This window comes from Monodon monoceros, unplaced genomic scaffold (assembly GCF_005190385.1).
Source record: "Monodon monoceros isolate NGI ecotype Baffin Bay Population unplaced genomic scaffold, NGI_Narwhal_1 Super_Scaffold_7, whole genome shotgun sequence".
Classification (NCBI taxonomy): domain Eukaryota; kingdom Metazoa; phylum Chordata; class Mammalia; order Artiodactyla; family Monodontidae; genus Monodon; species Monodon monoceros.
Window position 1 is genome coordinate 79,828,174 of NW_021703784.1, and position 6,308 is coordinate 79,834,481.

Here is a 6,308-nt window from a genome sequence, read left to right on the forward strand (position 1 = left end):
ACTTGTCACTTTTATATTGGTCGCATAATGTTACCATTTTTGGAACTGAGTTTCATCAACCACTAAATGAAGATGCTAGGCAACAGAACTGTTGGATCCTTTTCTTGTTCTAATATTTTCTGATTTTAAGTGCTGTTAAATTACAAAATTTTAATGGTTTCTGCTTTTTCTTGACACCATTTGAGTCGTTCTCAGACATAAGCAAAATGGTTGAAACCTTTCCTGTCACCATCAGCTTCTTTCCTGGATGCAGTGCCAAACACACTGTGGACACCCAGATGAATGTTGATTGACAAATCAATGGTTCTGATGGCAATGAAGAGCCCCGGGGCTTACTTCGGGCCGAATTCTCTCCTGCTTATACGTCTAGAATTCTGAACAGCAGCTGTGAACAGATCTGTATCTCCTTGCCCACGCCACCCTGACAACTGAAACCTTTGTTTCAAACGGGAAAAATGAGAAACAGCTAAAAATGTACTTTCAATCTGTTCTACCGTCCAGTCATTAGTTAAATTCCCTATACCACATTTCTTTAAATCAACTGACTCTTCGATATTGTTGCAAAGAAAGAGGGTACAAAGTGGTGAGAGGGAAGTCAGGAGGTACAGTTTCAAACAACTCCACTTCTCAGTTTAATATCCACCTTTCAAGACTAAAATACAACATGTCATGAACGAGAGTACATGTGTGAGCTGCTCATGCCAGTGTTTCCATGTATAATTGGTAGTCTATAAATAGTAGCAAACATAATTTTAGCTACCAGTTATTGAGAGCTTAATTGTGGCAGGTATATATGTATATATATACATTACATACTTAAGGAGATCACATATATATATATATATAGTTGTGATATTGTGATCTGCAATAAGAAATTTTTATGTGGATTCGGTCCCTTTTCCTGGCACAGAGCTCCCAAAATCCTTAGAACTCCCTAATTGATAAAAGTAGTAAACAAGCTCCTAACAACTACACCAGAGTTTTGTTAATGAGGGGACTAAGGGAAAGCCCCAAAGGCTAGTGGCTGGTTGCCAGGGGAACCAACTAGGTGAGTAGAGGGTTGGAACTATAGGCCTCATCCCACCTCTGGGAGAGGAATGGGGCTGGAGGTTGAGTTGAATCACCACTGGTTAATGATTTAATCAGTTATGCTTAATGAAGCCTCCAAAAAAACCCCAAAAGGACTAGGTTGAGAGAGCTTCCCAGGTTGGTGAACGCAGGTAAGCTTCTGGGAGAGTGGTGTGCCCCAGAAAGGGCATAAAAGGCTCTGTACCTTTTCTCACCTGCCTTGTCTTATGTATCACCACCTGGCTATTCCTGAGTTATATACTTTTCAAATGAAGCAGTAATCTAGTAAGTAAAATATTTTCCTGAGTTCTGTGAGTTGCTCTGGCAAATTAATGGAAGCAGGGGATCACGGAAACCTCAGATTTATAGCCGGGGGTCAGAAGCACAGGTAACAACCTGGAATTATGATTGGTGTCTGAAGTAGGGAGGGGGCAGTCTTGTGGGACTGAACCCTTAACCTGTGGGATCTCACACTATCCCCAGGGAGACAGTGTAAGAATTGAGTTAAATTGTAGGACAACCAGCTGGTGTCGTGGAATTGTTTGGTGTGTGGAAAATCCACACATCTGGTGTCAGAAGTAAAGGAGTATATAGTATAAAGAAAAACACACAGGAGGAGGTGTGGTATGTGTGTATATATATAAACTGTAAAAGATTAATAAAAAGAAACCTCAATTGAATGTAGTTGGGAGACCAGAAGGGGGCGCTCTCACACCCTGAGATGGTAGCACAGCCCCCCCCAATAGGAAGAAGACAAACTCAGCCAATGAAAAGCCACGGACTCTTTGTTTACTACAGCCCTCCCAACCTCCTTTCCTCTCTATAAAATCATTGCCTCCCCTTGCTGTGCAGAGACTTGCACGTGGCTCCCATGGTTGCAGAGCCTGAATTGCAATTCTCTGCTGATCCCAAAGAAACCCATCTTTGCTGGAGAAATATCTGGCAGTCTATTTGTTTCAACAATACCATAGAGGTATATACATACATAGATAATACCACAGAGGTATATGTGTATACACAGAGGTTTGAACTGTGGGTCCACTTAACAACGGATTTTTTTTCAATAGTAAATACTACAGGACTCCAAGGTTCATTGACTCCATGGATGCAGAGCCATGAATAAAAAGGGACAACTATATATACTGTTACAAATAAAACTACAGGCCCAAAATGACATCACTTGAGGTAAAGTCCATAATGTCAAACCTAGATTTAATACCTAATCTAACTGCAGCTGAACATTCTGCAGAAATGTAATCTTAATCAACCAGTTTGCAATTTTCCGGTCAGCACCTTTGAGGTAATCTGTCAAATGGGCCCTCTCCATCCCCCTACCCCCATCCGGGAAGAAGAGGCAATCTGCATAATAAAACCTCTGCCATTCCTTTCCCTCCCTCCCCCCACTCCCCAAAAGATGTCCCTTTCTTTTATTTTGCTAATAGCTCCCTTGCCCCACCCTTCCTACAACAATCTTCCATTTTGTACCACTCCTTGGGATGCCCTTCTAGTTGTTAGAAGACATGCTGCCCAATTCATAAACCCTTGAATAAAGCCAACTAGATCTTCAAATTTACCAGGTTGAATTTTATTTGACTAGCATATAGCTAAACTCTCAATGACTGGAAGCTATAATAATTCTTGCTAGTATATATACTTGTCAAAGAACAAAATTCAACCGAGTCCACTTTAGAGATTTTATTGTTGGGAATTCCCTGGTGGTCCACTGGTTAGGACTCTGTGCTTCCACTGCTGGGGGCCCAGGTTCAATCCCTAGTCAGGGAAGTAAGATCCCGCAAGCTGCACAGTGCGGCCAAAAAATAAATAAAGATTGTATTGTCTTTATTCAGCGATTCATGTACGGATTAGCAGATTGAGAGAAGTTTTGAGGAACTGTACAGAATGAAAGGCTTTTACAGGTAAAAGGGCACAAGAACAGAGAAGTCATACTAGGCATTTGCTGACTGATTAAAGTGAGGGTATTTTCCTTATATGGAGCAAAGGGAAGTCTAGGAGCCTGGTTAGGTAACTTGTGCTGAGCAGGCAAGCACTGATTGGTCTACCTTGGCCTTCCTTATTTTGGGAGAGCCAAGAATAGAAACTTTGTTAAGTTTTGGTTTGCTGACAAGGGACTTACTTAGCATGAGCGATTCCATCTTGGGCCAAAACTGGTTACTTTAATATATTAGTATTATACATATACACACAAACATGTATATGTATATATGCTTGCTACATACATACACACACACACACATACGCGCATATATTTATTCCCCACAGTAACCCTATAAGGCAGATGATATTATCCCTATCTTACAGATGAGGAGTTGAAGCTTAAGTTATTAAAGTAACTTCCATAGGTTATGCCAGCATAAGTGGCTGATCCAGGATTTGAACCAGGCATATAATTCCAGAGCCCACTTAGAGTTGTTTTGTGCCCCAAGTGGTGCAGTGAAGTAACTTAGTGTTAGAAAACAATTACTTATGCAACCTCCAGAGTAACTAAAATGAAAAACCAACAATAACAGCTGATAAACCCAAGTGCTGGTGAACATGTTTAGGAGTATAAATTGGAGCTGAATGTAGTGTAAATTGATGCAATCACTTTGGAAAACTCTTTGGCAGTATCTACGCACAATGAACATACACACTGCCTATTATCTAACAATTCCACTATTCACTAAGTATCCACTACATACGTTCACACAAAGCGTGGAATACACGTGCACTAAAAGACAGAATGTGCACAGCATCATTATTTGTAAAAGCCACAAATGAAATCAACCCAATGTCTATCAACAGTGAAATGGATAAAATAACAGGTTCTCACCTTCATGTAATAGAAATACGATTCAGTCATGACAAAAAACTACTGCTACACCCAATAGAGGTGGATATAATGTTGTGTCATGAAAGCCAGACACGAAAGAGTGTATTCAGTACAATTCCAAATTCCAAAAACAGGCAAAAATAGTCTATGGTAAAAGTAGTTAGAACGGTGGTTACCTTTGTCGACAGGTGACAATAACTGGGGGCAGGGAGGGCAACTTAAAAGAATCTTCTGGGATAGTGGAATTTCTTGACCTGGGTAGTGGTTATGTGGATATAAAAATTCATCAAGCTATGACTTGTGTACTTCTGTGTGACATATTAAAATTCAATATGAAAGCTTACAAAAAAAGAAGAAGAGGGGGAGGAGGAAAGCAATTACTAAGAATCCATCCTCGTTCATTTCCCATAACCCCTTTCGGAGTGCCAGGCCATCTCATCTGAAACTTGGGACCCATTTCATGTTAATACTTCATGTTTTGCCTAGTTTGTGGTTCTTGTGCAATCACCTTCTTCCTCACATACATATCTAGTCAGTTATGAAATCCAACTAAATCCGCTTGCTTAAGTTCTATCCTCTCTTGCTTTCTTAATTCCCTTAGTTCAGGGTTTCTCAATCTTGGCACTACTGCAATTTTGAACCAGGTAAGTTCTTTGTTGTGAAGGGTTCTCTTGTGCACTGTAGGATGTTTAGCAGTTTCCCTGTCCTCACCCCACTAGACTATCAGTAGCACCCTCTAGTTGGAATAACCAAAAATGTCTCCAGACATTACCAAATGTCTTGAGGGCAAGGGAATCACATCTCACTCCACAGAGCCACTGTCTTAGTTGATCGAAGACCTCATTATTAATCACCTGCACTAGGGCAAGAGATTCTACCTGGCCCTCCTGGGCAGGACTGTACCTCTTCCCTATTCTTCACACTCCACACAGTTTTACAGTTTTCTCCAGGATAAAATCTAGTATCTCTAATATGGCCAAAAAGAAAAAAAAAAAAGGTATTATCTTTCCTCTACTTACCTCTCCAGCTTCCTACCCCAGCTATACTGAATTCTTTGTAGTTCCCTGAAGGATGGATGAAAGTCAGAAGAAGTGTTAGTCAGAAGTGTTAAGTACACTAGCAGCTTAGAAGATAAATGCAGAACTCCTAGGATGTTTTATATATAGAAAATGAGTAAGCATGCACTTTGTGAAACACAGACAGAACTGTGTTAAATATACATAGTAAGTTAGTAAACTATAAGGCATATCAAAGTGAAAATAAATCAAAAATATGATGGAACAGAGCATCATTTAGAGTCAAAAAGGAATGGAAAAACTAAGATATGAATAATTATGCCATCTCTGGGATGACAACTATGTCACCCCTAAATCAGCCATCCATAGGTGACACCTAGTATAGTCTCTCACATGCTCTACCCAAGAAATACAAGTAAAACCCGTGTCTGTTCATCAGGCTAATTAGTAAGCTCTGGTTGTGACCAAACACGTTTCCCTGCATCTATCCAACAGAGCAGGTGTGTGCCATTGGCCCAAAGCACTTTCCACCTGTGGGCCTCCTTGCTGTAACCTCAACGCTAGTCTTCATAAGCATAAGATCAGTGGGAAAGGCTGATGTGGCAACAACACATGAACACTGCATAACTCATGACTCAGCTGATGTTGCCCTTCCACTTGTTTGCACCCTAGCCTAAGTGTGTCAGCTTGCCCCAACTCTCTCCCCTTACTTTTCACTAGATATCTAAATTGATTCAGTAAACCATGTTATTCAAGCATCTTAATTTGTCCTGAAAGCCTTCTGTTTCACTACCTCTAGGATAGATTGCCTAACAGTTTACTTGGAGGCCACCATTGCATCAAGCAGTTTTCCATAGACAATTCAATTCAGGCATTAATCTCTTCCCAGAATTTCCCTGCCTTAGCACCTCTCATTTTATCCTGTCCATATCCTTGCATTTCTGATGGCATTTATCACACCACACTGTGATTAACTATTTATTCCTCTCTCTCATTAGTCTGAGCTCTCTGAAAGCAGGTATAAATTTCATTCTTCTTCTCTCATAACTTAGCAAAGTGCCAATCACAAAGTAACTACTAAAAGAACTACTGAATGTCACCTCCTGTGGACACAGTTGAGGGGATTACCCATTGTTCTTGCCTTTCTCCCATTTCTAAGATGGGTGTAAATTAGGGAACGGCAAAAACCCTCACTAGGTTCAAAGCAGCATGGAGGTGTTAGGAAGGACCATTAGAGAGGTTCCCTGCAAAAAACAATTTACAGTAGGTGTGTATAGTATTGCTAGCAAGCTTGGGCTTCGGTGGATCTTATTTCCCTGTCTCACACTTTTCACCTGGCTAGTTAAAACAACAGTGGGTCGGGGTGGGGGAAGGGGTCCTCCTACCCCCACCTG